Genomic DNA, 7,400 nt, shown 5'->3' with positions numbered 1-7,400 from the left:
CAAGGCCTGCAGTGTGAACGTAGCCTAAAAGTGCAATAATAGCACATGACAAAAAACTAGCCGGTCCCACCATTTTAATATTATTTCTAAATATATTTTCTCAGCTTTAATAATGTAATGATGTATGCCAATGTATGCCTACTTCTTTACCTCTTCGTTGTTCTGCTGCACCTGCTCTAAAAATGTTTGTCACCCTGAGGTGAGAACTCACATTTCCAGGGCCATTCGATGAGGAGACTGCAGTCTTCCGTTATCTACGACCTCTTTTTCTAAATCAGAGTTATTTTGTATCATTAGTAATGAATGTGTGCACCCAAATCTTTCCTTTTATTTTTTTACAAATGAAATGTTATACTCTGTCCCTGTAAAAATAAAAAAAAAACATACCATACTTAAACATAATGTAATTTATTTAATAAGACGTTCGTTATATTTTCACTGTCATATATAAGATGTTATCCATTTTAATCCTTTGATGTAAGTTTCTTCTTCTCTGGATCTTTTATTTCAAGCCTTTCAGGCCGTTTATCGATTCACAAGAACGTGAGTACGGACTCGTGTTCTCGCCAAGTATGTTCTTGAGAAGAACACGGGAAAGTCTGGACTTTGTGAGAATGGGAGCATGCAGCGTAAATATGGGTCAATTGGAACAAAAGCATACTGATGACATCATCACAAGCTTGGTTCGCCAGGAGCTGCATTTCACTTCCTGTTATTAATAGTCTCTAGATAATGATAAATTCTGACTTTTTTCATTTATTGGGGATATTCATTTCAGAAGAGATCTGGCCTAGAGCTCTTAATCTTGTGAACGACACTACTTCTTGTGTATGTCTTAATCTGATTCAGTTTAAAATTCTCCATCGTACTCACTATAGCAAAGTCAGGCTTGCCAAAATATATCCTGAAATAGATGGAGCGTTTGATTGCTGTAGAGCCACCAACGCAGACTTAGCTCATATGTTTTGGTCGTACTCTAAGCTGAAAGTGTATTGGAAATCAGTATTTGGGATTTTAAACAATGCGTCTGGCCTACAACTAAAACCTGGTTCTTTAATGGCTATGTTTGGGGTTGACTCTGCGATTTCTAGAAAGGAAAATGTTATTGCTCGAAGAATACTTCTGGAATGGAAATCCCAATTTCCACCTAAGACAGCAATGTGGCTCTAGGATATGATGATGTTCCTAAAAATAAAAAAAGTGAAATATGTTTTGAATGGATCAACCAAAAAATTTGTATGGGACCCTCTATTGGGTTATTTTAACAAACTTAGAAATCTCCCTTCTCGCTAGTAAACAAGTCTCAATGTAAAGTGTTTTCATGTTGGGATAGCAATCTCATTTTTATTTATTTTTATTTTTTTTTTTTTTCATTTTTCTGCAGACACAGGGGTTTCTGGGGTTGAATGGGGTTTATAAAAATATAAAAATGTTGAAATGCTGTTTGATTCTTGTTATACTGTCAAAACAATTGTAACAATTTTTTTAGCAACAATAAAAATAGGATTAGAAAAATAGTAATGTATGTTAAGTGTCCAACTATACCTTACTTTGGTACAGTATGAACACATTAACATTGGGTGAAATGTAAGGTAAGTGTGCCACAATGGGACATTTGCCTTAAATGACAATTATGTCATTTAGTAATGTATCAACAGCCAACATCAAGACAAAATGGGAAGAAGAGTTAGGGATAGTCATTCCAGACGAGATCTGGCCTAGAGCTCTTAATCTTGTGAATGACACTACTTCTTATGTAAGTCTTAATCTAATTCAGTTTAAAATTCTCCATCGTACTCACTATAGCAAAGTCAGGCCTGCCAAAATATATAATTTTTAATATATAATACATGACTTTAATAGTAATATATGTTAAGTGTCCAACTATACCTTACTTTTGGACAGTATGAATACATTAACATTGGGTGAAATGTAAGGCAAGTGTCCCACAATGGGAAAATTGCCTTAAAATTTCCTCAATAGAAATGTATGTTAAGTGTCCCATTATACCTTACTTTGGGACAGTATGAATACCTTAACATTGGGTGAATTGTAAGGCAAGTGTCCCATTATTGCCCAGCTGAAAGTGTCTATAGTTGGGCTACATGGGACATTTGCCTTACAATTTCTTTAATAGCAATGTATGTTAAGTGTCCTATTATACCTTACTTTGGGACAGTATACATACATTAACATTGGATGAAATGTAAGGTAATTGTCCCACAATGGGACATTTGCCTTAAAATTTCCTCAATAGAAATGTTTGTTAAGTGTCCCATTATACCTTACTTTGGGACGGTATGAATACCTTAACATTGGGTGAATTGTAAGGCAGGTGTCCCATTATTGCCCAGCTGAAAGTGTCTATCGTTGGGCTACAATGGGACATTTGCCTTACAATTTCTTTAATAGCAATGTATGTTAAGTGTCCCATTATACCTTACTTTGGGACAGTATGAATACATTAACATTGGGATAAATGTAAGGCAAGGGTCCCACAATGGGACATTTGCCGTAAAATTTCCTCAATAGCAATGGATGTTAAGTGTCCCATTTTACCTTACTTTGGGACAGTATGAATACATTAACATTGGGTGAAATGTAAGGCAAGTGTCCCACAATAGGACATTTGCCTCACAATTTCCTCAATAGCAATGTATGTTAAGTGTCCCATTATACCTTACTTTGGGACAGTATGAATACATTAACATTGGGTGAATTGTAAGTCAGGTGTCCCATTATTGGCCAGCTGAAAGTGTCTATCGTTGGGCTACAATGGGACAAATGTAAGGCAAGGGTCCCACAATAGGACATTTGCCGTAAAATTTCCTCAATAGCAATGGATGTTAAGTGTCCCATTTTACCTTACTTTGGGACAGTATGAATACATTAACATTGGGTGAAATGTAAGGCAAGTGTCCCACAATAGGACCTTTGCCTTACAATTTCTTTAATAGCAATGTATGTTAAGTGTCCCATTTTACCTTGCTTTGGGACAGTATGTATACATTAACATTGGGTGAATTGTAAGGCAAGTGTCCCACAATGGGACATTTACCTTACATTTTCCTTAATAGGGTTAAACGATATTACTTCAATTAGATGAAAGAGTAATTTTTCAGGCAAAATGTGATGCATTTGCCCATGCTAATTTTAAACCTCTATGCTGCTACAGGTAGCTAAACATCGCTGGCAGGGTTGGGGTGGGTTGTAACACATCTTTAAAAAGTGCATCAACCATCCCCTTACATATAATTAAGAACAGTTTGATTTGAATAATTTTACAGAATGCTGAGGCAGTGGATACGAAAGAGTAATAGAGGTCTGTCTTCAGATGTTTTAAAAAAGTTATCTGATGAGGTTATCTGAAGATCAAGTAAATCAGATGAGTTGAGAAGGATCTGCCATATAACACTGAAAAGATACTGCAAATAACTGCATATCCGTGCTTAAATGTTTCTTCTGATGAATGCAAATAACCACTTAGTCAGACAGAAAGAAAGAGTCTATGTGTGTTGATTTTTTGAACGACGGTAGAAAACAGTGTGTTTGCCCTGTCTTTATTTCCAGTTAGAACAAACATATCAGTTGATTTTTTTTGTATTCCAAAGACACGCGAGCTCTGCAACATCATCGCTCAGCGTCAATTCCTATCAGCTATCCATTCAAGATAATTTTAAGCATTAAATAAATGCAGATTTAAACTAAAGGAAATTATAAAATAGTAAAGTGGTAATGTGGTAATGCAATCGTAAAATATTCTATAATATGCAAATACCACACATAGCCAAAAATAATAACTAAATATGAGTGTAAATTATCAAATAGAAAATGGTACCAACAACTGCAGAAGCTGAGAAGATGGGTCCAGTGTTACAACCTACCCCGGTTAGCGGGGTAGGTGGTAACAAAGGAACACCATTTATTTGACATTAACTCATGAAGTCTGTGATATTCTTGCAGGGGTTGGAATTGGTGCCATTTGTAATAAACAAATGTGTGTATTTTATATAAAAGCTAGAAAACTCTAGCTCAAATATTCTGAGAGTTAAAGGTGCTGGAGCAAAAAGTGTTGCAACCATACCCGGTCGCCCCTATAATGGGACACTTGGGACACAATAGTATTAGGGAATATGCTGGTCAAATGTCCCCTTTCAGACCTCTGACAGACACTCTGTGATGGCATGCAATGGGGCAGTTGCCTTACATTTTCCAAATATAAATTTATTCCAAGTGTCCTAAAATCCAGAAATTGGGAAACTTCAAATGTAGTAGTATTAGGGAAAATGTCCGGCAAATGTCCGCTCGCCATCGGACATTTGTCCCCATGCAAAGGGACATTTGCCTGACATTTTTATATACCAAGCATCCCAAAATCCAGAAAATGTGACACTTGGCACACAGTAGCATTAGGGAATACTACACACAATGTAAACGTCGTGGCCGGAATCGTCCCTTCCGGCCCTCTGGGTCCGGGTGACATCCGGCCACTGGAGAGGGACACGAGGGAACATTCGGGACATCTGGACCATGCTGTAACCCTCCTGTCCCGTCCCCTGGGACATTTGGGAAACATCCGGCCACCAGAGAGGGACACGGGGGAACATTCGGGACATTGGGCTGAAAATGTCAGGACATTTGGGAATATTGTTTCCCAAACATCAAACGGGCCATTAAGGAAGAATCGGGACACCCGAGGTGCATTCCAGGCAACACCTGGTGGGCATTTCAGGTACTGGGACATTAGGGAACATTTTACCCGATTTTCAAAAAATCCCTGTGCGGCCCCCGGGCACGCTAAAAATATGCCGCCAACACCCGGGGAATCTGCCAGGGCCAAGGCGGAAGCTGGAAAATCTTTTCAACGGAGCGGCGCCCGGGACATAGCGGACGAATGGACCATATGCCAAAAGTCCCGGAAGTCCGTAGAGAGTGGAATACTAATTAACCCATCAGATAAAAATCAAATGAACATTTTGCCAAATAAAACAAAAAACTTGCCATCGGAGCCAGCAGTATTTCACACACGGCTATGCCGAGAGAGGGCTGCTGCAGACGGGTTAAAGGGCTGGGTATACTCCCACAGCAGTGTGTTGCAGTGAGCTTGTTGCAGGTATGACGCAGACATTTTTGATTTATGCTCAATGTAAAAGCGTCGTCTGCGCTGTGTTATTCCATGCCACAAAGCAAGAGGGACTTGCGTTAATCTAAAAGTGCTTCTAGTTATTATGTCCTCCCCATACAGTCCATGTTGGTGTAGAACTGCCTTCACCCCTGACAGAAACACTGGTGTCCCTGCAGCTTTCACTTCAGAGCAGATCTGGAGCCTTTGTTATTCCTTGTATATTCCTGGAGAACTTTAACAGTAATTTTGGGTCAACTGGAAATAAAAAAAAATGTTTAAAGGCATCTTTTAAAACCCAACACTGATATAACCTTCCTGACCTTGATGGCTGCATTTTAACTTCAGCCTGGAACAGTTTTTAATGATTGTCTAACACTATGAAAGTAGCTGAATTCCTCCTTTTTCTCTTCCTGCGTGTCTTATGGACATTACTTTTACTCTGTGGTATCTGGGTCCATCCTCTCCGCACTTCTAATGTAAAGAAATAATAATTTTTTAATCTGTTGCCGGTTTTTTGCTGGCTGGCTGAGGAAAAACAAAGCTTTGGTGGATCTATGTGAGGAGCTTTGGAGAATCTATCTCTAACTGTAGATAAAAAATGTCTGAAGACAAATTGGAAAAATTCAATCATTAAATTATCCTTGGTTTACAAGAACAATGCAGCTTTATGTGGTCGTTTATAGTTATACTACTTTATGATTTAGGTAAAATACCTTGTCTTCCAATTTTAATTTAATTTTTTTTGTTTTTACAACATCCCTGGCTCTTTTTTGGACAGTAAGCTGTCAATAAAGGGGGTATGAAATTGAATTGAAATTAAATTGAAATTGAATTGAATTGAATTGATTGTATGAGAGAGGGGGAGAGACATGCAGCAAAGGACCACTGATCGAACTCGATCCCAGGTTGACCGGGGCGAGGACTAAGGCCTCCATACATGGGTCATGTCGATAACCACTGCACCACCAATGGACGCCCCATGAAGTCTTCAATTTTTACCCCCTTGTTGCTTATTGCTGCAACCATGCACCAACCCATTTGTAATACGCAAACAGAAATATAGTACGCGCATTCCCCATTTGGCAAGCCCCTTTTTCTTTTTCACAGCCTGTTATTGGGCGTTACCTAAGCTGATGCTGGTCTTGGTGGGCTCTGGTCCCCTCGTGCCGCCTCTGGGTGAGGATATGTCCACTGCCATGGTCCTGGGTTTTCCATGCCGCCCCATTGGCGCCTGGGTGTGGAGGTCGCCTGTCTTCTGGCCTCATCGATTCTTTGGCGGGCTGTTTCTGTCCATTTCAGTGTGCAGTCTGTGTGTGTGTGTGTGTTCCAAACGTGGGTTGGGTTGGCCTTTGGTTGAGGGTGGCATATCTTCCACCTTGATGTAGACATAGGACTTGCTTTAGTCATTTCCTGATCTGGCTGGCGCTTATCCGGGCCTGGGGGTGCGTCGGGCTATGTCTCATTTTGTGCCCCATGGCTCACATCTTTGCTGAGGGCTGGTAGTCTCTATTCCTGTTTGTGGATGGGTAATGTAGCTGGGGTTGGTATTTGAGTCTGCTCCTAGTCCTCAGCACCTCATTCTCTTGCGGAGGGTGTAGCAGGGTCATTAATTATTTTCTAAATTAAGGCCTTAATTAATTGGTTATAGAGATTTTTACTGCCAAATTTTTTGGTTTACATGTTTTACTTTGTATTATGCAATTTTTTGTTATGAGTCTTACTTTGAAAGGCTTCTTTAGGAAGTGTGGAATCTAGCATGTTCGCTGAAAAACTAGAAGAAAAGGATGCACACAGCATGAAGGCATGACATTTGCAAGAAGTTTTACAGAGAAATTTTAGTTTAAAAGGTCCTTTATTTCTCATTTCTACCTCAAAAGGAAGGGTCAGCCAGCGAGGTATGTTTATATGTATTTATATAATTTTTTATGTCATTTTGTACTCATGAAACCATCTCATTTAAGTTTATGTTGTATTTTAGTTCGACGGTGGTTTTGGTGTCAGTGGAAAATAAATTATAAGAAGAATTTTAATAAAGCTGACTTCACACCAGCAGTACCGAACTCTTTATTGCCGTCAAGAAGAGGTGGAAGTGATAGTCGAACTCGGAGCTGCATGATTCCCGGCCCTCTGGTGGACACATCGCGTCATTGCACCAAAGACCAAGCTGCTGCAAAATTAATGGACACACGTTCATCTGTTGCTTCTTCATAAAGACGTGCAGAAGCCAGACATTTAAGTTAATGTTTGGGAAGTGACACAAGGAGGGAGTAACAAC

Source organism: Cyprinodon tularosa, unplaced genomic scaffold (genome assembly GCF_016077235.1).
Source record: "Cyprinodon tularosa strain WSP-4 unplaced genomic scaffold, ASM1607723v1 ctg375, whole genome shotgun sequence".
NCBI lineage: Eukaryota > Metazoa > Chordata > Actinopteri > Cyprinodontiformes > Cyprinodontidae > Cyprinodon > Cyprinodon tularosa.
The sequence above is the reverse complement of the archived record's forward strand: the minus strand, read 5'-3'. Positions refer to the sequence as shown.